Source organism: Ovis aries, chromosome 9, assembly GCF_016772045.2.
Source record: "Ovis aries strain OAR_USU_Benz2616 breed Rambouillet chromosome 9, ARS-UI_Ramb_v3.0, whole genome shotgun sequence".
In the NCBI taxonomy this organism is placed as follows: Eukaryota; Metazoa; Chordata; class Mammalia; order Artiodactyla; family Bovidae; genus Ovis; species Ovis aries.
The window spans coordinates 51,546,374-51,570,585 of record NC_056062.1 but is presented as its reverse complement, the minus strand read 5'-3'; positions in this window follow the sequence as shown (position 1 = coordinate 51,570,585).

Here is a 24,212-nt window from a genome sequence, read left to right as displayed (position 1 = left end):
CACTATTCTAATCAATGCTGGTTATGAGGATCCTTTTCTTTTTATGGAGTATCACCATAAGATTTTTGAAAATTCATCATGGTTAAGATAAGTTGAACAAATCTCTATAATTTTTGGAGTTACTGTAGTAGCTGGACCTTGCAATCTCTCTAGTAATCTATTAAATTTTAGTACTTATTCCATCTATCACTTCATTTTTCATGACTTTTTAAGTTAAAATTCTGAACTGTTCCACTCTGTTTAATTATCTTAAGGTTTTCTTTTTCTTTCTAATCTTAACATTCCTTTTCCCTCACCGAATATTCCTAATCTTTTTTTCCTATCACTTACCCCTTAAAGTAATGCTCAAAATTCTCCAAGCCAGGCTTTAGCAATACGTGAACCGTGAACTTCCTGATGTTCAAGCTGGTTTTAGAAAAGGCAGAGGAACCAGAGATCAAATTGCCAACATCCACTGGATCATGGAAAAAGCAAGCGAATTCCAAAAGAACATCTATTTCTGCTTTATTGACTATGCCAAAGCCTTTGACTGTGTGGATCACAATAAACTGTGGAAATTCTGAAAGAGATGGGAATACCAGGCCATCTGACCTGTCTCTTGAGAAACCTGTATGCAGGTCAGGAAGCAACAGTTAGAACTGGACATGGAATGACAGACTTGTTCCAAATAGGAAAAGGAGTATGTCAAGGCTGTATATTGTCATTCTGCTTATTTAACTTCTATGCAGAGTACATCATGAGAAACGCTGGGCTGGAAGAAGCACAAGCTGGAATCAAGATTCCCGGGAGAAATATCAATAACCTCAGATATGCAGATGACACCACCCTTATGGCAGAAAGTGAAGAGGAACTAAAAAGCCTCTTGATGAAAGTGAAGGAGGAGAGTGAAAAGGTTGGCTTAAAGCTCAACATTCAGAAAATGAAGATAATGGCATCTGGTCCCATCATTTCATGGGAAATAGATGGGAAAACAGTGGAAACAATGTCAGACTTTATTTTGGGGGGGCTCCAAAATTACTGCACATGGTGATTGCAGCTATGAAATTAAAAGATGCTTACTCCTTGGAAGGAAAGTTATGACCAATCTAGATAGCATATTGAAAAGCAGAGACATTACTTTGCCAACAAAGGTCTGTCTAGTCAAGGCTATGGTTTTTCCAGTGGTCATGTAATGATGTGAGAGTTGGATGGTAAAGAAAGCTGAGAGCTGAAGAATTGATGCTTTTGAACTGTGGTGTTGGAGAAGACTCTTGAGAGTCCCTTGGACTGCAGAGTTCCAACCAATCCATCCTAAAGGAGATCAGTCCTGCGTGTTCTTTGGAAGGACTGATGTTGAAGCTGAAACTCCAATACTTTGGCCACCTCATGGGAAGAGTTGACTCATTGGAAAAGACGCTAATGCTTGGAAGGATTGGGGGCAGGAGAAGGGGACGACAGGATGAGATGGCTGGATGGCATCACTGACTCGATGGACATGAGTTTGAGTGAACTCCGGGAGTTCGTGATGGACAGGAAGGCCTGGTGTGCTGCGATTCATGGGGTCGCGAAGAGTCAGACGCGACTGAGCGACTGAACTGAACTGAACTGAGCTGCCCCTTTAACGTCCTATGGACAGAGGAGCCTGGAGCTAAAATCCACAGGGTCCCAAAGTCAGACACGACTGAGCACACGTGTGCACACACACACCCTGAGAGTTTAGCCAGTGATAGCTTCCCTCATGGCTTTTTCCTTCCAACAGGAGGGTCCACAAAAGAATATCAAGCATTTAAGCTCCATGTATCAAAGCAGTCATTTCTTGGGTATAAGGTCTAAAATTGGAGCATACTTTGTCATTATATAATCAATCTGAAAGTGCTTGCATTTTCAAGATTTCAGCACCTCAGGATTACTCAATATGTAAATGATGGTGAAGCTAGAATATTCCCTCTTTTTTTTTTTATTCCCTTTCTTAAGGTATTTTTGCATGACTCTGCATTTCAACTCTGCAACTCAACATATTAGGACACCCACATTTCTACAAAAATACACTGCATGACCATTTTGAATGCTTCCATGTTTAGGGGATCTCTTAATCCCCACCTTCCCCTTCACCACACCCAAAGTCTGAATAGTCTTTTTAATGATTATCTGTTATGCAACTGATGAAAAAAGTCTTTGAACATTTGACTCCCTGCTTTCATCATGTCCTTTCTCATTACAGACATAATCGATGGTGGTAAGTTGGCAGACGAGAAGCCTTGTGTTTTTTCTTAGTTCGTCTCACTTTTGCCAAAGCAGCTCAAAGCAGCCAAGGCACAGAATTCCTGACTGGCTTTCCTTCTGTCTCAATTTCTTTTTTCATCCATTTAGGTATTTCCCTCAGCTCCAGGCTTGCCCACTTCCAAGCTGTCTATGTTTACCCTACTGTCAATGGTCAAATGTTGGCTAGGGTAGGGGAGCTAGCCTGGCATCAAAGTCCTTCATAGGCCATTTATTCTTCTTCCTTTCTTCCAAACAAAGCCTTATCCATCATTTAATGACACAGCCAAGGGCCACTTCTTGTACCCTGCTCAGAGGACCAGCTGCAGCAATTACACAGCATCAGACAATTGAAAGAACTCACAAAATGCCACAGGATACACTCACAAAGCTTCAATGAAAGTAAAAGATATGACACAGCAGAAGATAAAATGTACAGACAAACATGAGAAAAAACCGGAAATTTTTAGATGCAGCCTCCAGACTCTTTCCTCAGACACAGGACATGCTTCATGTGTGGGGCATGACACCAAGATAAGTGTGGGAAATTTGTTTCAGCAGAGACGAGACAGAAGCTCCCGAGATGAGTCTTTTATACTCCTCTGGTCGTAGAGCTAAGACCAGACTGGCCTTAAACAGGTGAAATAGATTCAAACCGTTAAGCCATACATTTTCAGTAAACAAAGTAAACAAGCTGGTACAGAGTGCCTCCAGTCAAGTTGTAGACTTTACGTGAAAGTGTCAGTCACTCAGTCATGTCTGACTGTTTGTGACCCCATGAACTATAGCCCTCCAGGTTCCTCTGTCCGTGGAATTCTCCAGGCAAGAACACTGGAGTGGGTTGCCATTTCCTTCTCCAGGGTATCTTCCTGACCCAGGGATCTAACCCAGGTCCCCTGCATTGCAGACAGATTCTTTACTGTCTGAGCCACCAGGGAAGACTTTACACGACATATTATAAATTACAAGCTTTGCTTTGCATGCATGCTCAATCGTGTCAGATTCTTTGTGACCTCATGGTCGGTGGCCTACCAGGCTTCTCTGTCGATGGAATTCTCCAGGCAAGAATACTGGAGTGAGTTGCCATTTTCTGCTCCAGAGGATTCTCCTGACCCACGGACTGAAGCTGCATTTCCTGCGACTCTTGCAATAGCAAACAGATTCTTTACCACTGCGCCATCTGGGAAGCTTCAAATTACAAGCTAGTATCTGTTATATGTACCTTGATCAAGTGTCAGTTTAATAGCCTCCTTGGACATATGAATAGAGATACCACAGATCATTTCCAAGAACTTTCAAAAATTGTACATTAAACAATTTCTAGTGCTAGTATATCAAACGGAGAAGGCAATGGCAACCCACTCTAGTACTCTTGCCTGGAAAATCCCATGGGTGGAGGAGCCTGGTAGGCTGCAGTCCATGGGGTCACTAACAGTCGGACACGACTGAGTGACTTCACTTTCACTTTTCACTTTCATGCATTGGAGAAGGAAATGGCAACCCACTCCAGTGTTCTTGCCTGGAGAATCCCAGGGACGGGGGAGCCTGGTGGGCTGCTGTCTATGGGGTCGCATAGAGTTGGACACGACTGAAGTGACTTAGCTGCAGCAGCAGCAGCAGCAGCAGTATATCAAAAATAAAAAAGTACAAACTTTTAGGTTTCTGATTCATGTGATGCTTAGAAGTCATATTAAACTGTTATTAATATACCACAGGCATACCTTATAAATATATGCATTATCAGTGGTTTCAAAACAAATGATTGATTAACTAGATACCACTAGAAACCCTTTCAGTGATCTTTGTAGAGTCAAAATCATTTCTTAAGTGCTAAACCATTTAAATGATAGAGAAAACATAAGTAAGCAAAAATATAAACTGCTTTGAGGTAAAAAATAAGTATTCCTTAATCATTTTAAAAATACAAATGTCAAAACTGAAAAGAAACAAAAAAAGAAATGAACTATCAAGGCATGCAAAGACACAGAGAAACCTTAAATGTGCATTACTAAGGAAAACAGGCCAATCTGAAAGGGCTACACACTGTATGGTTTCAAATACAACAGTCTGGAAAAGGCAAAACTGTAAAAGAGAATCAAACGATGAGTGGTTGCTACGATTTAGGGAAGGCAGAAATGAGTAGACACAAAGGACAGAAGAATTTTGAAATGAAATGATAGTATATGATGCTATTTCAGTGGACACATATCATTATACACTTGCACAACCCCAAGAGTGAACCTTAATATGAACTGTGGACTGGGGCAGTAAAGATGTTTCAGTGTACTTTCATCAATTGTAACAAACGTACCACAGTAGTGGAGGATGCTGACTACAGGGAATATTGTGCATGGACGGAGAGACGGGGGTATTTAGGAATTCTCTGTATTTATCTGTGAGCTTAAAACTGCTCTAAAACAGTTTGTTTTTTTTTTTTTAAAAAAAGATGTAAAATATATATATCAGACACGTAACTGTAAGTAGGCTGTTTTTACCAGAAAAAACAGTGATACTAGGATGTTTACTCAGGATAAGGAATTTACTGAGCACCGAAGAATTGATGCTTTTGAACTGTGGTGTTGGAGAAGACTCTTGAGAGTCCCGTGGACAGCAAGGAGATCAAACCAGTCTACCCTAAAGGAAATCAGTCCTGAATGTTCATTGGAAGGACTGATGTTGAAGCTGAAACTCCAAAACTTTGACTACCTGATGCGAAGAGCTGACTCATTTGAGAAGATCCTGATGATGGGAAAGATTGAAGGCAGGAGGAGAAGAGGACGACAGAGGATAAGATGGTTGGATGGCATCACCATCTCAATGGACATGAGTTTGAGTAAACTCTGGGAGTTGGTGATGGACAGATAGGCCTGGCATGCTGCAGTCCATGGGGTCACAGAGTCGGACATGACTGAGTGACTGAACTGAATTGAACTAACATTTGTCAGAAAGTTATATCATTTATCAACTGGAGGACTGGACATTTATCAACCCTGGAGGTCCAGTGGTTAAGAACCTGCTTGCCAATGCAGGTTCACAGGTTCGATCCCTGGTCCAGAAAGATTCCTTGTGCCGCAGGACAACTAAGCCTGTGTACCACAGTTACTGAGCCTGCATGCCTACGGCCTCTGCCCTACAACAAGAGAAGGCACCACAATGAGAAGCTTGTGAACCTAACTGAAGAGTAGTCCCAGCTCACTGCAACTAGAGAAAGCCCAGACACAGCAATGAAGACTTAACACAACTAAAAATAAATAAATAAATAAATATATTTTTAATATAGTCTTTACCTTTCCAGCATCCAGAGGCTGCCTGTATTCATTAGCTCATGATTCCTTCTCTCCATTTTCCAAACCAGCAATGTTGCATCTCTCTGTCACTCCTCCTCTCTTTCTATTAAAAAGAAGTTAGAAAAAGAGAGAAAGATAAATACATTAATACAATATTGCTTATGTGTCAAATCTTAAAAAAAATGGTACAAATGAACTTATTTACAAAACGGAAATGGAAAACAAACTTATGGTTACCAGACATAAAAGGAGGGGGAAAGGATAAATTGGGACATTGGGACTGACATATACACATTTCTGTATAATAGATATTAATAACTAATAAGGACCTAGTGTACAGCATAGGAAATTCTACTCAGTAGCTAATGATCTAAGAAAAGACTCCAAAACAGAATGGATACATGTATATATATAACTGATTCACTTTGCTGTACAGCAGAAACACAAGATTATGTAAATCAACTATCCTCCAATAAAACTTGCTTTAAAAGTTAGGGAAAGGTAGTAAAAATCCTCTGTTCTTAAAATCACCTATCACTAGCTTGGCTCTACCTAGATAATCCATTATGGTCTTTCCATCCTAAGATTCTTTCAGTTCAGTTGCTCAGTCGTGTCCAGCTCTTTGAAACCCCATGGACTGCAGCACACCAGGCCTCCATGTCCATCACCAACTCCCAGAGTTTACTCAAACTCACATCCATTGAGGCAGTGATGCCATCCTACAATCTCATCCTCTGTTGTCCCATTTTCCTCCTGCCTTCGATCATTCCCAGCATCGGGGTCTTTTCCAGTGAGTCAGTTATTCACATCAGGTGGCCAGAGTATTGGAGTTTCAGCTTCAGCATCAGTCCTTCCAGGGAATATTCAGGACTGATTTCCTTTAGGGTGGACTGGTTTGATCTCCTTGCAGTATAACGGACTCTCAAGAGTCTTCTCCAACACCACAGTTCAAAAGCATCAGTTCTTCGATGCTCAGCTTTCTTTATAGTCCAGCTCTCACATCCATACATGACTAAAGGAAATCTTTGACTACATGGACCTTTGCTGGCAAAGTAATGTCTCTGTTTTTTAATATGCGGTCTAGGTTGGTCATAGCTTTTCTTCCAAGGAGCAACCGTCTTTTAATTTCACGGCTGCAATCATCGTCTGCAGTGATTTTGAAGCCCCCAAGAATAAAGTCTCTCATCCTTTCCATTGTTTCCCCATCTATTTCCCATCAAGTGATGGGACTAGATGCCATGATCTTAGTTTTCTGAATGGTGAGCTTTAAGCCAACCTTTTCATTCTCCTCCTTCACTTTCATCAAGAGGCTTTTAGTTCCTCTTCACTTTCTGCCATAAGGGTGGTGTCATCTGCATATCTGAGGTTACTGATATTTCTCCCAGCAATCTTGATTCCAGCTTGGGCTTCATCCAGCCTAGCATTTCACATGATGCACTCTCCATATAAGTTAAATAAGCAGCGTGACATTATACAGCCTTTACATATTCCTTTCCTGATTTGAAACCAGTCTGTTTTTCCATGTCCAGTTCTAACTGTTGCTTCCTGACCTGCATACAGATTGCTCATGAGGCAGGTAAGGTGGTCTAGTATTCCCATCTCTTGAAGAATTTTCCACAGTTTGTTGTGACCTACACAATCAAAGGCTTTGGTGTAGTTAAGAAAGCAGAAGCAGACTTTTTTCTAGAGCTCTCTTGCTTCTTCGATGATCCAACAGATGTTGGCAATTTGATCTCTGGTTCCTCTGTCTTTCTAAATCCAGCTTGAACATCTGGAAGTTCACAGTTCACATACTGTTGAAGCCTGGCCTGGAGAATTTTGAACATTACTTTGCTAGCATGTGAGATGAATGCAATTGTGCGGTAGTTTGAACATTCTTTGGCATTGCCTTTCTTTGGGATTGTAATGAAAACTGACCTTTTCCAGTCCTGTGGCCACTGCTGACTTTTTTCCAGATTTGCTGGCATATTGAGTGAAGCACTTTCACAGCATCATCTTTTAGGATTTGAAATAGCTCAACTGGAATTCCATCCCCTTCGCTAGCTTTGTTTGTAGTATGTTTCCTAAGGCCCACTTGGCTTTGCATTCCAGGATGTCTGGCTCTATGTGAGTGATCACACCATTGTGGTTATCTGGGTCATGAAGATCGTTTTTGTATAGTTCTTCTGTGTGTTCTTGCCACCTCTTCTTAATATCGCCTGCTTCTGTTAGGTCCATACCATTTCTGTCCTTTATCGAGCCCATCTTTGCATGAAATATTCCCTTGGAATCTCTAATTTTTTGAAGAGATCTCCAGTCTTTCCCATTGTATTGTTTTCCATTTCTTTGCATTGATCAGTGAGGAAGGCTTTCTTATCTCTCCTTGCTCTTCTTCGCAACTCTGCATTCAAATGGTATATTTTTCCTTTTCTCCTTTGCCTTTAGCTTCTCTTCTTTTCTCAGCTATTTGTCAGGCCTCCTCAGACAACCATTTTGCCTTTTTGCATTTCTTTTTCTTGGTGATGGTCTTGATCACTGCCTCCTGAACAATGTCATTAACCTCCATCCATAGTTCTTCAGGCACTCTATCAGATCTAATCTCTTGAATCCTTTTGACACTTCCACTATATAATCGTAAGGGCTTTGATTTAGGTCATTCGTGAATGGTCTTGTGGTTTTCCCTGCTTTTCCCTACAGGAGAAGGGAATGACATAGGATGAGATGGTTGGAAGGCATCACTGTCTCGATACACGTGAGTTTGAGTAATCTCTGGGAGTTGGTGATGGACATGCAAGACTGGCATGCTGAGGTCTATGAGGTTCGCAAAGAGTTGGACATGATTGAGCGACTAAACTGAACTGAGCGACTAACACTTTCATACACATATATACTCTATGCAATCCTATGGACTGTAGCCCGCCAGGCTCCTCTGTCCATTGGATTCTCCAGGCAAGAATACTACAGTGGGTTGCCATTCCCTTCTCCAGGGGATCTTCCTGACCCAGTGATCAAACCCATGTCTCCTGCACTGTAGGCAGATTCTTTACCACCTGACCAACCCGGGAAGCTCCACATAATATATATAACCAACAAATATATAACCCGTGTGTGTATATATATATATATATATATCTCCTATTGGTTCTCTTTCTCTGTAGAACTTTGACTAGTACAGCAGCTTGGTATCCAGATGTTATATTAACTATATAAATCGTTTTGAAATAATTTAATCTCCAGCTTTTCTTTTTTTTTTTTCATTGGATGTGGGCCTTACTGGGTTACCTTTACAAAATTCCTGGGGTTTGAAACTGGATTTCTCTAGGGAGCACATAGGATATGTTTTCCTCTCCATACAGAGAAGTTGGAATTTGAGTTTGAACCACTGAAGTCAAGATGAAGTAAGAACTAATGAAATATTTAAAATGTGATGTTAGTTAAATTAACATGTGACATGTAAAATTCATTCTTGACAGTCACAGAAACTTATGGCAAGATGTAAATATGCATGTTGTGGCCGCTAGAGGGCATGCAACATCTGCCACTTTTTTTAACCAGGCCTTCTGATTGTAGAAGTAGTTGTATTTCATCTAAGAAATAAGGAAATGGAGTCCAGTTTATAACTTAAACCATTTTCACTGAAATATAAATATCTAAGCTTAATTAACAAGTTCATTCACTCATAAGTCACTTTTCTGTAAATTTTCAGTGTGTAGGAACTTTTTCCCCCAAGATAAGATTTTTAAATACAGCAGTGCAAAGGACTCTGAATAAATGAGTAAATCAGTAAAACTAGAATTTAAGTTTCTTCAAGACATAACACTCATTTATCCTTGAATCCTGATATACTTCCTGACTAAATTTATGAGCAGAGATTTTTTAAATTATAAAATTCAGACTTGTATTAAAGCAACATATAATGCAATTCTACAGATATCACTTTGCTAGCTATATTAAAGGTGACAGCATCAGTCAAATCGTGTTCTCTAGGAATGCGGCATCAGGTGACAGTCTGTCCTATGTCAGAGGCGAAGGCCCATCTGCCTCAGGCATTTCCTCCATCTGTCTGCTCCTTTTTGGGGGAATCTTCTTAGGATTTTCTACCGGTTAAACCTCAGGTCCATTTCTTCTTTCAAGCATTGGATCCCTTGCCCCATATTCTTTCTTTTCCAAACCCCAAATTTTTCTTTTCACAGATTATTACCTATTCCATTCCTTGAAAATATTACCTAAGACACACCTAAATGCCATTTTCCCAAACCATCTCTTTTCTTTTACGATTTTTCATTTAACTCAGAGAACCCTTGAGCATTTCTGCTTTAGACACTGACATGCACAGACTGTATTCATTACTAGGTCTGATGTGATTTCATGCCCCATGTGTTGTAAATATAGAGTCATGGTTATTTATTTTGTTTCTTTAGGTCAAAGAGTTGTGAAGACCTGTAAATATTTCCTTTAAACATTATTTGTATTCATTTCTTTCCCACTATTTTTACTGCCAGCTCTTTGGTCAGTCTCTGGCTCTGCATCTGAATTACTACAACATTTTCTTAATTGGCATCTCTTACTCTGCTTCCTTTTTTGAATCTCCTATGAAGCTATAAGATCAATCTTGCTTAAACAATGATTTCATTATGGTACTGCCAAGCAAATACATCTATAGTGATTTTGTTGTTGTTGTTTTGCCAGTAAGACATGTCCGACTCTTCTGCAACCCCATGGACTGTAATCCTCCAGGCTCTTCTGTCCATGAGACTTTCCACGCAAGAAAACTGGAATGGGTAGCCATTTCCTTCTCCAGGGGTCCTTTTTGACCCAGGGATCAAACTCGCATCGCCTCCATTGGCAAGACAGTTCCTTCTACCATACAAATATGAAAATCCTCTGATAAGTAAGCTCTTCCAGAATATGACCCCATCCCAAACGTCAGAAATTATTTCCCTGCCTCCCCAATATGCAGCCTTGCCTAATGAGTCAAGTCTTTTGTCATGACAGAAAGGTGACTTTCACATCATAGCAACTTTAGACTTTCTAATGTTCATTCATTTCAATATTTAGCTTCTCTACAGCAGATACTACTTGGAGAAGGTGATGGCACCCCACTCCAGTACTCTTGCCTGGAAAATCCCATGGAAGGAGGAGCCTGGTAGGCTGCAGTCCATGGAGTTGCAAAGAGTCGGACACGACTGAGCAACTTCACTTTCACTTTTCACTTTCATGCATTGGAGAAGGAAATGGCAACCCACTCCAGTGTTCTTGCCTGGAGAATCCCAGGGACCGGGGAACCTGGTGGGCTGCCGTCTATGGGGTTGCACAGAGTTGGACACGACTGAAGTGACTTAGCAGCAGCAGCAGCAGAGCAGATACTCTTTATTAGTTCTGTGTTTACAATGCTTTCCTTAAAGCCAGCTCTAAGAAGAAACACAATAATTGTTGACTGAATGCATATATCTTTAAAATGGCACCCAGGCTTTTGGATAGAATGTTCTCTCTCTCCATATCTATTAAGTCCATCTGGTCTAATGGGTCATTTAAGGCCAGGGCTTCCTTTTTGATTTTCTGTCTGGATGATCTGTCCATTGATGTAAGCGGCTATTATTTTAAGCTGATCATCTCTTATGTTTAAATATATTCTAACAACCCTTAATTTTACTCTCCCTATCATGTTTATTATTTTTGACATCATGTTTTGCACTCTTTTGCTTTGCGTATCCCTTAACTATTTATTGCAGATCTACATTATCTTATGACTTGTCTTTTAACCTTCCTACTAGCTTTGTAAATGGCTGATCTACTGCCTTTACTGTACTTTTGCCCTTACCCCTCTACATACTTTTCATATTTCTAGGCACGGTCTCTTCTGTTCTGCTCAGAAAAGTCTCTTCGACATTTCTTATAAAGCAGTTTAGTGGTGCTAAACTCTTTTGGCTTTTGTTTGTCTATAAAAGTATATCTCCTTCAAATCTGAATGATAACCATGCTGTATATAGTATTCTTGGTTGTAGGTTTTTTTCCTTTTTATTACTTTTTTTTTCACAGTTTCAATTTAAGAAGAAAAAAATAACCATCTTAATAAATGCAGAAAAATCATTTGACAAATTTAACATGCAATTATATATATATATTTATATTTTATTTTAATTGGAAGTTAATTACTTTACAGGAGAAGGCAATGGCAACCCACTCCAGTACTCTTGCCTGGAAAATCCCATGGACGGAGAAGCCTGGTAGGCTGGAGTCCATGGGGTTGCTAGGAGTTGGAAACAACTGAGCGACTTCACTTTCACTTTTCACTTCCATGCATTGGAGAAGGAAATGGCAACCCACTCCAGTGTTCTTGCCTGGAGAATCCCAGGGATGGGGGAGTCTGGTGGGCTGCCATCTCTGGGGTTGCACAGAGTCGGACACGACTGAAGCAACTTAGCAGCAGCAGCATTACTCTACAATATTGTAGTGTTTTTTGCCATACAGTGACATGAGTCAGCCATGTGTTCCCCATCCTGAACCCCCCACCCACCTCCCTCTGCATCCCATCCCTCAGGCTCATCCCAGTGCACCAGCCCTGAGCACCCTGTCTCATGCATCGAACCTGGACTGGCAATCTATTTCACATATGATAATATACATGGTTCAATGCTATTCTCTCAAATCATCCCACCCTCGCCTTCTCCCACAGAGTCCTCCTTTTATTACTTTTTTTTTATTTTTAGTTTTTTATTTTTTACATTTTAAAATCTTTAATTCTTACATGCATTCCCAAACATGAACCCCCCTCCCACCTCCCTCCCCATAACATCTTTCTGGGTCATCCCCATGCACCAGCCCCAAGCATGCTGCATCCTGCATCAGACATAGACTGGCGATTCAATTCACATGATAGTATACATGTTAGAATGTCATTCTCCCAAAACATCCCACCCTCTCCCTCTCCCTCTGAGTCCAAAAGTCCGTTATACACATCTGTGTCTCTTTCCCTGTCTTGCATACAGGGTCGTCATTGCCATCTTCCTAAATTCCATATATATGTGTTAGTATACTGTATTGGTGTTTTTCTTTCTGGCTTACTTCACTCTGTATAATCGGCTCCAGTTTCATCCATCTCATCAGAACTGATTCAAATGAATTCTTTCTAACGGCTGAGTAATACTCCATTGTGTATATGTACCACAGCTTTCTTATTCATTCATCTGCTGATGGACATCTAGGTTGTTTCCATGTCCTGGCTATTATAAACAGTGCTGCGATGAACATTGGGGTACATGTGTCTCTTTCAATTCTGGTTTCCTCGGTGTGTATGCCCAGAAGTGGGATTGCTGGGTCATAAGGGAGTTCTATTTGCAATTTTTTAAGGAATCTCCACACTGTTCTCCATAGTGGCTGTACTAGTTTGCATTCCCACCAACAGTGTAGGAGGGTTCCCTTTTCTCCACACCCTCTCCAGCATTTATTGCTTGCAGATTTTTGGATCGCAGCCATTCTGACTGGTGTGAAGTGGTACCTCATTGTGGTTTTGATATGCATTTCTCTAATAATGAGTGATGTTGAGCATCTTTTCATGTGTTTGTTAGCCATCCGTATGTCTTCTTTGGAGAAATGTCTATTTAGTTCTTTGGCCCATTTTTTGATAGGGTCGTTTATTTTTCTGGAGTTGAGCTGCATAAGTTGCTTGTATATTTTTGAGATTAGTTGTTTGTCAGTTGCTTCATTAGCTATTATTTTCTCCCATTCAGAAGGCTGTCTTTTCACCTTGCTTATATTTTCCTTTGTTGTGCAGAAGCTTTTAATTTTAATTAGATCCCATTTGTTTATTTTTGCTTTTTTTCCAGCATTCTGGGAGGTGGATCATTTGACCCTTGAACAACATGGGTTTGAACAGCTTGAGTCCATTTACACGCAGATTACTTTTTTCAATAAATATACACTATAAATATACAAATGATCACTGGGCTTCCCTGGTGACTCAGTAGTAGAGAATCCACCTGCCAGTGTGGGAGACATGGGTTTGATCCCTGGCTCAAGAAGATCCCCTGGAGAAGGAAATCCCATGGCTAGAGCAGCCTGGTGCGCTACAGTCCATGGGGTTGCAAAGAGTCAGACACAATGTAGCAACTAAAATAACAAGAACTATATGATCCGTGGTTGGGTGAATGGGCAGACATGGAGCCACAGATACAGTGGGCCAACTATAAAGTTATATGGAATTTTTGACTATGTGGGGGTTGGTGCACTAACCCTTGTGTTGTTCAAGGGTCAACTGGATAACACTTCTGTCCTGCAAAGTATGCAACCTCACTAGCCTTCAAACCCAGATGTTCTTGGGGCTCATCTTCCCTGTGCAGGACCTCTGGACTGGGGAACTGGATGTCAGTCTCGGACTCTCTGCTCTTTAGGGAGAACCTCTGCAATTGTGATTATCCTCAGTTGCCTTTGTGGGTTTGTGGATTGCCTACTTGGTGTGTTGGCTTGACTGCACCATGTCTTTACCCCTCCTGTCTTCTGCGGTTCCCTTTTTACATAGTTGTGAAAATCTCTTTCGCTAGTCTCCAGGTCGTTTTCACTGATAGTTGCTCTGTAAATAGCTGTAATATGGATATACCCATGGGAGGAGATGAGCTCAGCATCTTCCTGCGTTGCCATCTTGGCCACACATCCTCAGGAGTGCATTACTTTCTAGAATCTTCAGGGAAGAATCTGTTTTGTTTTGTTTTTGTTTTTTTTTTTTTTTCCCCAGCTCCTAGAGGTTGTCTGGATTTCTTAGATACTTATTCTCCCCCATCTTCAACAGTGGCCAGCTGATTCTTTCTTCTAGTGTATCTCTATGACACTGACACTTCTGCCTCCTTTTTCAGCATTTGAAGGTCCCTTGTAACTACATTACTGGGTAATTTTAGATTATCCATGACAATTTCTTTATCATAAGGTCAGCTGGACTAGCAAACTTAATTATATCTTCCACTTTAATGCCCCCTTGCCATGTAATATAACTTATTTTCAAGTTCTGGGGATTGGAATATGAATGTCGTTCAAGTGAGGGCCTCATTCTGCCTATCACAGTCTACCCTCTAGCACCGAAACAGTCACGTCTGTCTCATATTCAAAATATATTCATAACATTTTAATATGTTCCAAAGTCTCAGCCAACTGGAGCATTGACTCAAAGTTCAATACTTCATCTAAATATCATCAGCTTAGAAGTCTCAGATCTTACTATCTAAATCAGGTATGGTTAAGGCTCTGGTTATAATTCATCCTAAGTTACAATTCATCTCCAGTTGTGAACCAGTAAAATTCAAGAAACAGGTAATTTGGGGCCAAAATGCAATAGTGAATAGGCATCAGATAGTATGATATAAACAGTATCCCCTAAAAAAGGAAAAAAAAAAACCCTTTTTTAAAAATGTCACTGGTCCCAAGTAATTCAGATATCACCTGAAAGAGCCCCATTTGATTTCAAGCCTTACAAATAATCCTTTCTGGCTTGTGACTCCACTTTCGGGGCTCCTAACTCTGGCCTAGGATTCCTCTTCAGAGACAGTATATGTTTTCAGTTGATTTGTTTTATCAACCTGTTGGAGATGTAACAGTCAGTACTATCTCACTCCATGACTTTTGGACCAAGCTGGAGCTTTTCTCCTGGTATAACATTATCAAGAACTTTGTGGTTCTGTGTGTATGTTATAAGAAATCACTTTATTAGACAAGAGTGCTCTCCACAAACTTCTCTTGGAAAACCACATCTTGTGGGCAACCTTATACAGTCTATGGCTTCCTTGAATTTCTAGGTAAACAACTAAGTCCCAAACTTTATATCAGAATATATTTTCTGAATTCTAGCCCCATGTATCTAGCCACCCACTACACATATACACCTGAGATCGTACAGTCCCTAAGTAGCAACACTTTAGAATGAAGTCTCATCTCCAAATATATTTTTCATCTGGTATTTCTTAGCTCATTAAATAGTACTACAACCCTTTCGGTATTGAACCCAGAAAACTTGCAGTCATTTCTGAAACCTTCTTCTCCAGCCCCCATATTGAATTAACTACCAAACTGTGTTGATAATACCACCAGAATATTTCACAATCCACCGAGTACCATCTTACCGCATCTACTGTTGTCTAAGGAATCATCATCTATTTTCCAATCTAGTATAGCAGTAATATTCTATCAGTTCTCCAAGCATCCATGCTTGTTTGTTCTAATCCATGCAGTGCAAAGTGCAACCATATCAATCTTCTGGGAAAAGCAAATCTGGTTATATCACTTCCTTCTTGAATGTCTTTCACTCTAGGATAAGGGCCAAAGTACATCACTTAGCTTATGAGTCCTAACAGAATCTACATCATGACTACCTCTCTCTTTTCATCACCTACCACTTCTCCTTTCAGGTTAGGACTACTTCAAATATTCTTTCTTGTCTTATAATCTTTGCATATATTCCTTCCTCTGCCAGCAGCAGTTTCCAATTTCTTTCCACTACAGCAAATGCTTTTGCCAACATACAGCCTGGTCCTTTTCAGGTTTCATTCTGAATTAATGTCTTCAATACACATCCTCAGGCCACTTAAAGAATGCTAGATCATTTGCACTCGGCATCCACAGCACACAGTACAGCTCTTTTACCATATGTAATACACTTGAGACAACTTGTTCAATGTCATTTCCTCTAGCGTGTAAGTTCCTTGAGTGAAGCTTTGTTGCTTGTTCATCTAACATAAATACTGGCTGAAGTAAAAATTAAATCAATATTTGACAATTTATCAAAAACTTATAGAATGAAAATCGTATATGTGTATATATGTATATATATGTATATATATATATATATATATACAGAGAGAGAGATACAAATAGATGTTTCTCTGAAAAGATGTTATCATTTATTACAAAATATTATAGCAGACCTACAATGAGTGAAAAGAAGAAATACAGATTACTGAGGGTAATATAGTCACGGTAGAGATAAAATTAAAAGCAGTGTACTTTGGCTCTCTTTTATCAAAGGGCTCACAACAGCACAGGCAAAATAAATCTTCTAACATTGTCTTTCCTCTTTCCTCTAGTTTCTAATTTCTTTAATGGCTCACTTGCTCTGCATTTTGTACTTAGAGCTAACAAAAGAACAATCTGAAAATATTTTTAATGAATTAGTGAGTGAATAAATGTGCTACTTTCCCCAAACCACATATTTCCCTATTTATATCAACAAATTTTACTTTATGAACACCATTAAAGTAGTATTTATGACCTCTGCATTATTATTAATATTGCATGTGAAAGTTTTTCTAACTTACAGTGTATGCAGGGGTACTTGTTCCATAAAATATGCTCAGTTGTTTAGGAAAACTAAAATATAGAAAATGTTAATTATCATAAGTAGACATTTCTGAAAATATGACAAAAGAATGCAATGTTCTCCAGATTCTGCTTAATAGTTGATTTTTAATAAAATTCTAGACATAAGCATACTTATGGGTCTACTTTAAAATATTTGAAAATTCTAGTTAAGCCCACACAATGTATCAATTTTCCCAGAAAATTTCTCAGTAATAACATTTCAAATTCTGAGTAACATCTATTAAGGCTTAGTCAGTGAGGAAACAATAGTGGGTAGACAGATGGTGACATGTAACTATGAACTCCTCTTGTTCAACATGTTTAATGCTTTTTGCTACTTGGAAAATAAAGCTTAGTTTATTTCATAATATTACCATTTTTAAAGATTAAATTTCCTTTTCTGCTTAAGAGAACAATTTCTAAGTGTTGCCAACATCCGCTAGATCATGGAAAAGCAAGAGAGTTCCAGAAAAACATCTATTTCTGCTTTATTGACTATACCAAAGCCTTTGACTGTGTGGATCACAATAAACTGTGGAAGATTCTGGGAGAGATGGGAATACCAGACCACCTGACCTGCCTCTTGAGAAACCTATATGCAGGTCAGGAAGCAACAGTTAGAACTGGACATGGAACAACAGACTGGTTCCAAATAGGAAAAAAAGTATGTCAAGGCTGTATATTGTCACCCTGCTTATTTAACTTCTATGCAGAGTACATCATGAGAAACGCTGGACTGGAAGAAGCACAGCTGGAATCAAGATTCCTGGGAGAAATATCAATCACCTCAGATATGCAGAGGACACCACCCTTATGGCAGAAAGTGAAGAGGAACTAAAAAGCCTCTTGATGAAAGTAAAAGAGGAGAGTGAAAAAGTTGGCTTAAAGCTCAACATTCAGCAAACGAAGATCATGGCATGTGGTCCCATCACTTCATGAGAAATAGATGGAGAAACAGTGGAAACAGTGTCAGACTTTATTTTGGGGGGCTCCAAAATCACTGCAGATGGTGATTGCAGCCATGAAATTAAGAAACGCTTACTTCTTGGAAGAAAAGTTATGATCAACCTAGATAGCATACTCAAAAGCAGAGACATTACTTTGCTGACTAAGGTCCGTCTAGTCAAGGCTATGGTTTTTCCAGTAGTCATGTATGGATGTGAGAGTTGGACTGTGAAGAAGGCTGAGCACCGAAGAATTGATGCTTTTGAACTGTGGTGTTGGAGAAGACTCTTGAGAGTCCCTTGGACTGCAAGGACATACAACCAGTCCACTCTGAAGGAGATCAGCCCTGGGATTTCTTTGGAAGGAATGATGCTAAAGCTGAAACTCCAGTACTTTGGCCACCTCATGCGAAGAGCTGACTCATTGGAAAAGACTTTGATGCTGGGAGGGATTGGGGACAGGAGGAGAAGGGGACGACAGAGGATGAGATGGCTGGATGTCATCACTGACTCGATGGACGTGAGTCTGAGTGAACTCCGGGAGTTGGTGATGGACAGGGAGGCCTGGTGTGCTGCGATTCATGGGGTCGCAAAGAGTCAGACGCGACTGAGCGACTGAACTGAACTGAACTTTACTGAAGGGAGAATGTTATTCGTTAACTGAAAGATCTGTAATTATCAAAAATAAGGGAGAAAGGAGATTCACAACATGCTTATAAAACACCATTCTTTAGTTGAATGGGGTTTTAGCAACAACCTGCCATCTGTTGCAGGTTTGATCCCTGAGTCAGGAAAATTCCCTGAGGTAGGAAATGGCAACCCAGGCCAGTCTTCTTGCTTGGAAAATCCCATGGACAGAGGAGGAGCCTAGCAGGCTACAGTCCATGGAGCTGCAGAAAGCTGGACACAACTGAGCACAAGGGCAAGAAAGTGCTAAAAGGCTTTGCTCAGTCGTGTCCGACTCTTTGTGACTCCATGGACAGGCTCCTCCATGACTCCTGGCAGGCTCCTCGGTCCATGGGATTTTCCAGGCAAGAGTGCTGGAGTGGATTGCCATTTTCTTTTCCAGGGGATCTCCCTGACCCAGGAATCGAACCCGGGTCTCCCGCACTGCAGGCAGACGCTTTACTGTGGGAGCCATCAGGGAAGCCCAGCTAAAAAGCTTGTTAGTAGTCTTTATTAACCCTCTTCATGGAAGATATTATAAAAGCTGTAAACAGTTCTTTATGATGTCACAGTGGATATTACAAGTAAGGCACTCTAGAACAGTTCATGTTAACACATACAAGCCATGTTGCTGCTTGGTGCCCATTTCAACCCCGAGTGGCTATTGTTTCTCTCTGTGGGTAAAGAACAAAACTATGCTAAGAAGAAAATGGTTCATTAAAATCAACCGTGCAATGATTACTTCATAGAATGTTAAGTTTTCCTATATGCCCTTGGAAAATAATACACAGTAGCATATTATAGCCTTTGCAACTTTACTAAGTTTATATTCATGCAATGTATATATTACAGGTATATCAGAATATTTAAGAAATATTAAATTTCTTTTTTGCTCTTAAGGCCCAAGAAACTTAAGGTTTTATTATTCAAAAAAAATCTTATTGTAGTCAATTTATAATGTGTTAGTTTCTGCTGTGCAGAAAGATACATAAGGATAATTTTATGAATTATGTTTTGGGAGCTTTCTGTGTTACATGAAAATTCCTCAGATTCATCTTCCTGGGCTCATTCCTTTCCTTGTTTGGCATAGTCTCCCTGAGTGCTTTCTGTCATTCCCAAGTTTCCTCTTAAAGCTTAGCTATATCCCTAGCCTGACCTTTTCTTTCAAACTCGGTATCTGTATTTCAGCTTTCCAGTGAATATTTTCAGTCTAGATAAACTTAAAAGGTCCAACTTTAATTAATGACACCTTTTGGGGGGGAGGAACTTTTTTTCTTAATGTTTTATTAGGACAGCTTTATATTAGCCATTGTTGCTGTTATTTACTTGCTAAGTTGTGACCAGCTCTTTTGTGACAACATGGGCTGTAGCTCACCAGGCTCCTCTGTCCATGGGATTTTCCAGGAAAGAATACTGGAAGGGATTGCCATTTCTTTCTCCAGGAGATCTTCCCAGACCAGGGATCGAACCCACATCTCCTGCATTTCCAGGCAGATTCTTTACACTTAGCCACCAGGGAAGCTCCCATATTTAGCCATAGTAAGTATGTATTTTATTGCTATAACATTCTTGCATTCATACACTGATAATATGTAGACAGATGGAAAGTCTAAAGAAGCTATATGTAACAATTTAGCACTGAGGTAGTAGTATCTCATCATTCCATTAATTGAGAGTGGTGTTCAGGGAGAACAGAGGATATATGAACCTTGTATCCTGCAACATGAACCTTGAGCCCAACCAGTCTGTGATATCATTATGTTTGAGTCCACAATGTGATATAACTCTGTGGGAGAGGGAGAGGGTGGGATGATTCGGGAGAATGGCACTGAAACATGTATACTATCACGTAAGAAACGAATCGCCAGTCTGTGTTCGATATAGGATACAAGATGCTTGGGGCTGGTGCATGGGGATGATCCAGAGAGATGATATAGGGTAGGAGGTGGGAGGGGGGTTCAGGATTGGGAACTCATGTACACCCGTGGCAGATTCATGTCAATGTATGGCAAAACCAATACAGTATTGTAAAGTAAAATAAAGTAAAAATAAAAATTAAAAACAAAAACAATGAATCATAAGTCAAAAAATGAAAATCAAAGAATTAAAGCAAAGCAAATGAAACTTATTTTAGAAGTATTTCCACTTCATTTTCACAGACACTTCCTGTTGCTGTATGTAGCCTGAAATTCTCAACTGCTATAAATGCTGTAATTGGAAGTCTTGTCAACTTTCTTCCATCTTCATCAAGTTGATCAGAAGAGAATTTTCTCTATTTTCATTTTCAGAAGATTTACTTAACTTTCTCTTAAAATTTTTCTTTCAGTGCTCTTGATCCAAATTAGAGGAATCATAAACTTGTACTTTTATAAGGAAAAATATTCCTTTTTAAAATCACTGACTTCTCTCTTGCATATTCATGCATTTCAAATGCTGTTTTGTTGGACTCAGAAACAATTCTTACCTCAAGCTTCTCTCTTTATCATGTCAATTACATAGTGCACAGCTTGTCATCATTTTTATAGAACAGGGTTTTTTTGGTATCAGCACTGTTGACATTTGAGCTGTAAGATTCTTTATTTAGGTAGGAGAAGCTTTGCTGTGATTGTAAGATATTTAAGGTCAGCATTTGCCTCTACCCACTAGATGCCAGAAGCAACCTGCCACCACCACCACCATCACCAAATAGTGAAAATTTTAAAATGTCTTCAGATATTACCAAATATACATTGGGCAACAAAATCACCCTAATAGAGAACCACTACCCTAGACTAAACACTACTCTGGCCCTGAAGAATAAACTTTCAAGCAAGACCCCAAAGAACCATGTGATTTCCAAGTGACTTTATTCCAAAACAAAGTACAAGAATATTTATAGAAATATAAACACAAATAGTACCCAACAAAGTAAAAATAGCAATATCTGGCATCTAATCAAAAATTTATTAGACATTCAAAGAAGCTGAAAAATAGAGCCCATTATGACATGAAAATTTAATTAATTGAAACCTACCTAAAAGTGATAACAGATGATGGAATAAATAGACAAAGACACAAAAAGAGTTATTACACTTGTATTATATATGTTTAAGAAGCTAGAGGAAATATGTGATAGGAAAGCAGAGACTTCAGTGTTATCAACACTTCTAAAGGTAAAAATTTAAATATTTGTGAATAAGAATACATTAAAGAGTATTAATGTATATGAAATATTGCAGAAAAAAGACTGTTGAATTGAAACATGCAGCGATAGAAACCAACCAAATACACACCACACGGGAAGGAAAAAGGCTGAAATAACTGGACAGATCTGGGAAACTTGATAGTCCAATATATATGCAATTATAGCTCCTGAAGGAGAAGAATAAACAGAGAACAAAGATATTTGAAGAAATAAATACCAACTTTTTCAAACTTGATGAAAGGTATAAGTCCACAGAACCAAGATAACGAAAGAACCCCAAGCACAAGAAACAGAGAACTACATTAAGGTATATCATAACCAAATTAATTTAAAAGAGTCATGAAGAGGATTATTAAAAGCATTTACAAGAAAATGATATATGACATACAGAGCAACAGAGATAACAATGGCAGTAGGCTCTTCATTAGAAACAAAGCAAATGAGACTGCAGGGGAATGATATTTTTATGGTATTCTCAGCCTCGAATTCTCTAACCAGTCAAATCATCTTTGAAAAATGAAAGATAAATAGGCTTTGCTAGATACACAAGGGCTGAAACATTTCATAACCAGTAGAGCTGTAACCTAAGAAATGTTAAAGAAAACCCTTAGGCAGAAGAAAAGTTATACCAGATGGAGATTCAGAGCACTGGAAATAGTAACCATCTCTGCAATTGAGGCTTTTCTTCTAACTGCATTGAAATCTTCATAAATGATTATTAACTGTTCAGAAGAAAAATAATAAAGTAATATTGTGATATCTATATAGAATTAAAATGCATGACAACAATACAGAGGTCAAGGTGGCAGAAATAAAAATACACTCTTGTAAGTTTTTGTATGCTCTCTGTGATGTGGTATAACACCAAAGTGAAGGTAGAAGGTAAAAATGAAGTAGGTGTACCATAACCTCTGGAGCAAATGCTAAAACCACAACAGCTGAGTTATATCTAATTAGGCAGCAAAGGAAATAAAAAGAAATCATGAAAATATTCAAATAATTTTAAAAAGCAGAAGACAAAGAAAAGTGAACAAAGAACAGATGGTATACATAAAAACCTGTAGCCAGGAGCCAGATGAAAGACATAATTCCAACCTTATCAACAGGATATATAAATGGTCTAAATTCCTCAGTAAAGGTAAGATTGTTGATTAGAATGAAAGAAAGAAAGATCCAGGCCTATAAAACCTCTTTAAACAAAAGACACGAGCATATTAAAAGTAATAAGATGAATAAAGGTATACCACACTAACTAATCAAAAAGCTGGAGTGGCTAAATTAATATCAGAAAATAGAGATTTTAGAGAAAAAATATTACCAAGAATAAACTAGGTTATTTCATAATGACAGGTCAGTTCTTCAAGGGACATAATAGCTGTAAATGTTTATATACTGGTGGCTCAGTGATACAATGATAAAGAATCTGCCTGGCAATGCAGGAGACATGGGTTCAATTCCTGCATTGGGAAGATCCTCTGGGGCAGGAAATGGCAACCCACTCCAGTAGTCTTGCCTGGGAAATCCTGTGGACAATGGAGCCTGGCCACCTACAGCCCATCGGGTCACAAAAGAGTTGGACATAATTAGCAACTAAATAACAACAACATAAAAGTACTGATAACAGGGTTTGAAAAAATATAAATAAAAAATTGATTGACTATAAAACTCTTAGAGGAAAAAATAGGCAAAACACGCTCTGACATAAATCACAGCAAGATCCTCTATGACCCATCTCCCAGAGTAATGGAAATAAAAGCAAAATAAACAAATGGGACCTAATTAAACTTAAAAGCTTTTGCACAATGAAGGAAACTATAGGCAAGGTGAAAAGACAACCTTCAGAATGGGAGAAAATAACAAATGAAGCAACTGACAAAGAATTAATCTCAAAAATATACAAGCAGTTCATACAGCTCAATACTAGAAAAATAAATGACCCATTCAGAAAACGGGCCAAAGAACTAAACAAGCATTTCTCCAAAGAAGACGTACAAATGGCTAACAAACACATGAAAAGATGCTTAACATCCCTCATTATCAGAGAAATGCAAATCAAAATTACAATAAAGCACCATCTCACATGGGTCAAAATGGCTGCTATCAAAAAGTCTACAAACAATAAGTGCTGGAGAGGGTATAGAGAAAGGAGAACCCTCTTACACTGTTTGTGAGAATGCAAACTAGTACAGCCACTAAGGAGAACAATGTGGAGATTCCTTAAAAAAATGGAAATAGAACTGCCATACAACCCAGCAACCCCACGGCTAGGCATACACACCAAGGAAACCAGAACTGACACAGACACGTGTACCCCAATGTTCACTGCAGAACTGTTTACAATAGCTAGGACATGGAAGCAACCTAGATGTCCATCGGCAGATGAACGGATAAGAAAGCTTTGGTACATATAAACAATGGAATATTACTCAGCTATGAAAAAGAACACACTTGAGTCAGTTCTAATGAGTTGGATGAAACTGGAACCTATTATACAGAGTGAAGTTAAGTCAGAAAGAAAAACACCAATACAGTATATTAATGCATGTATATAGAATTTAGAAAGATGGTAACAAT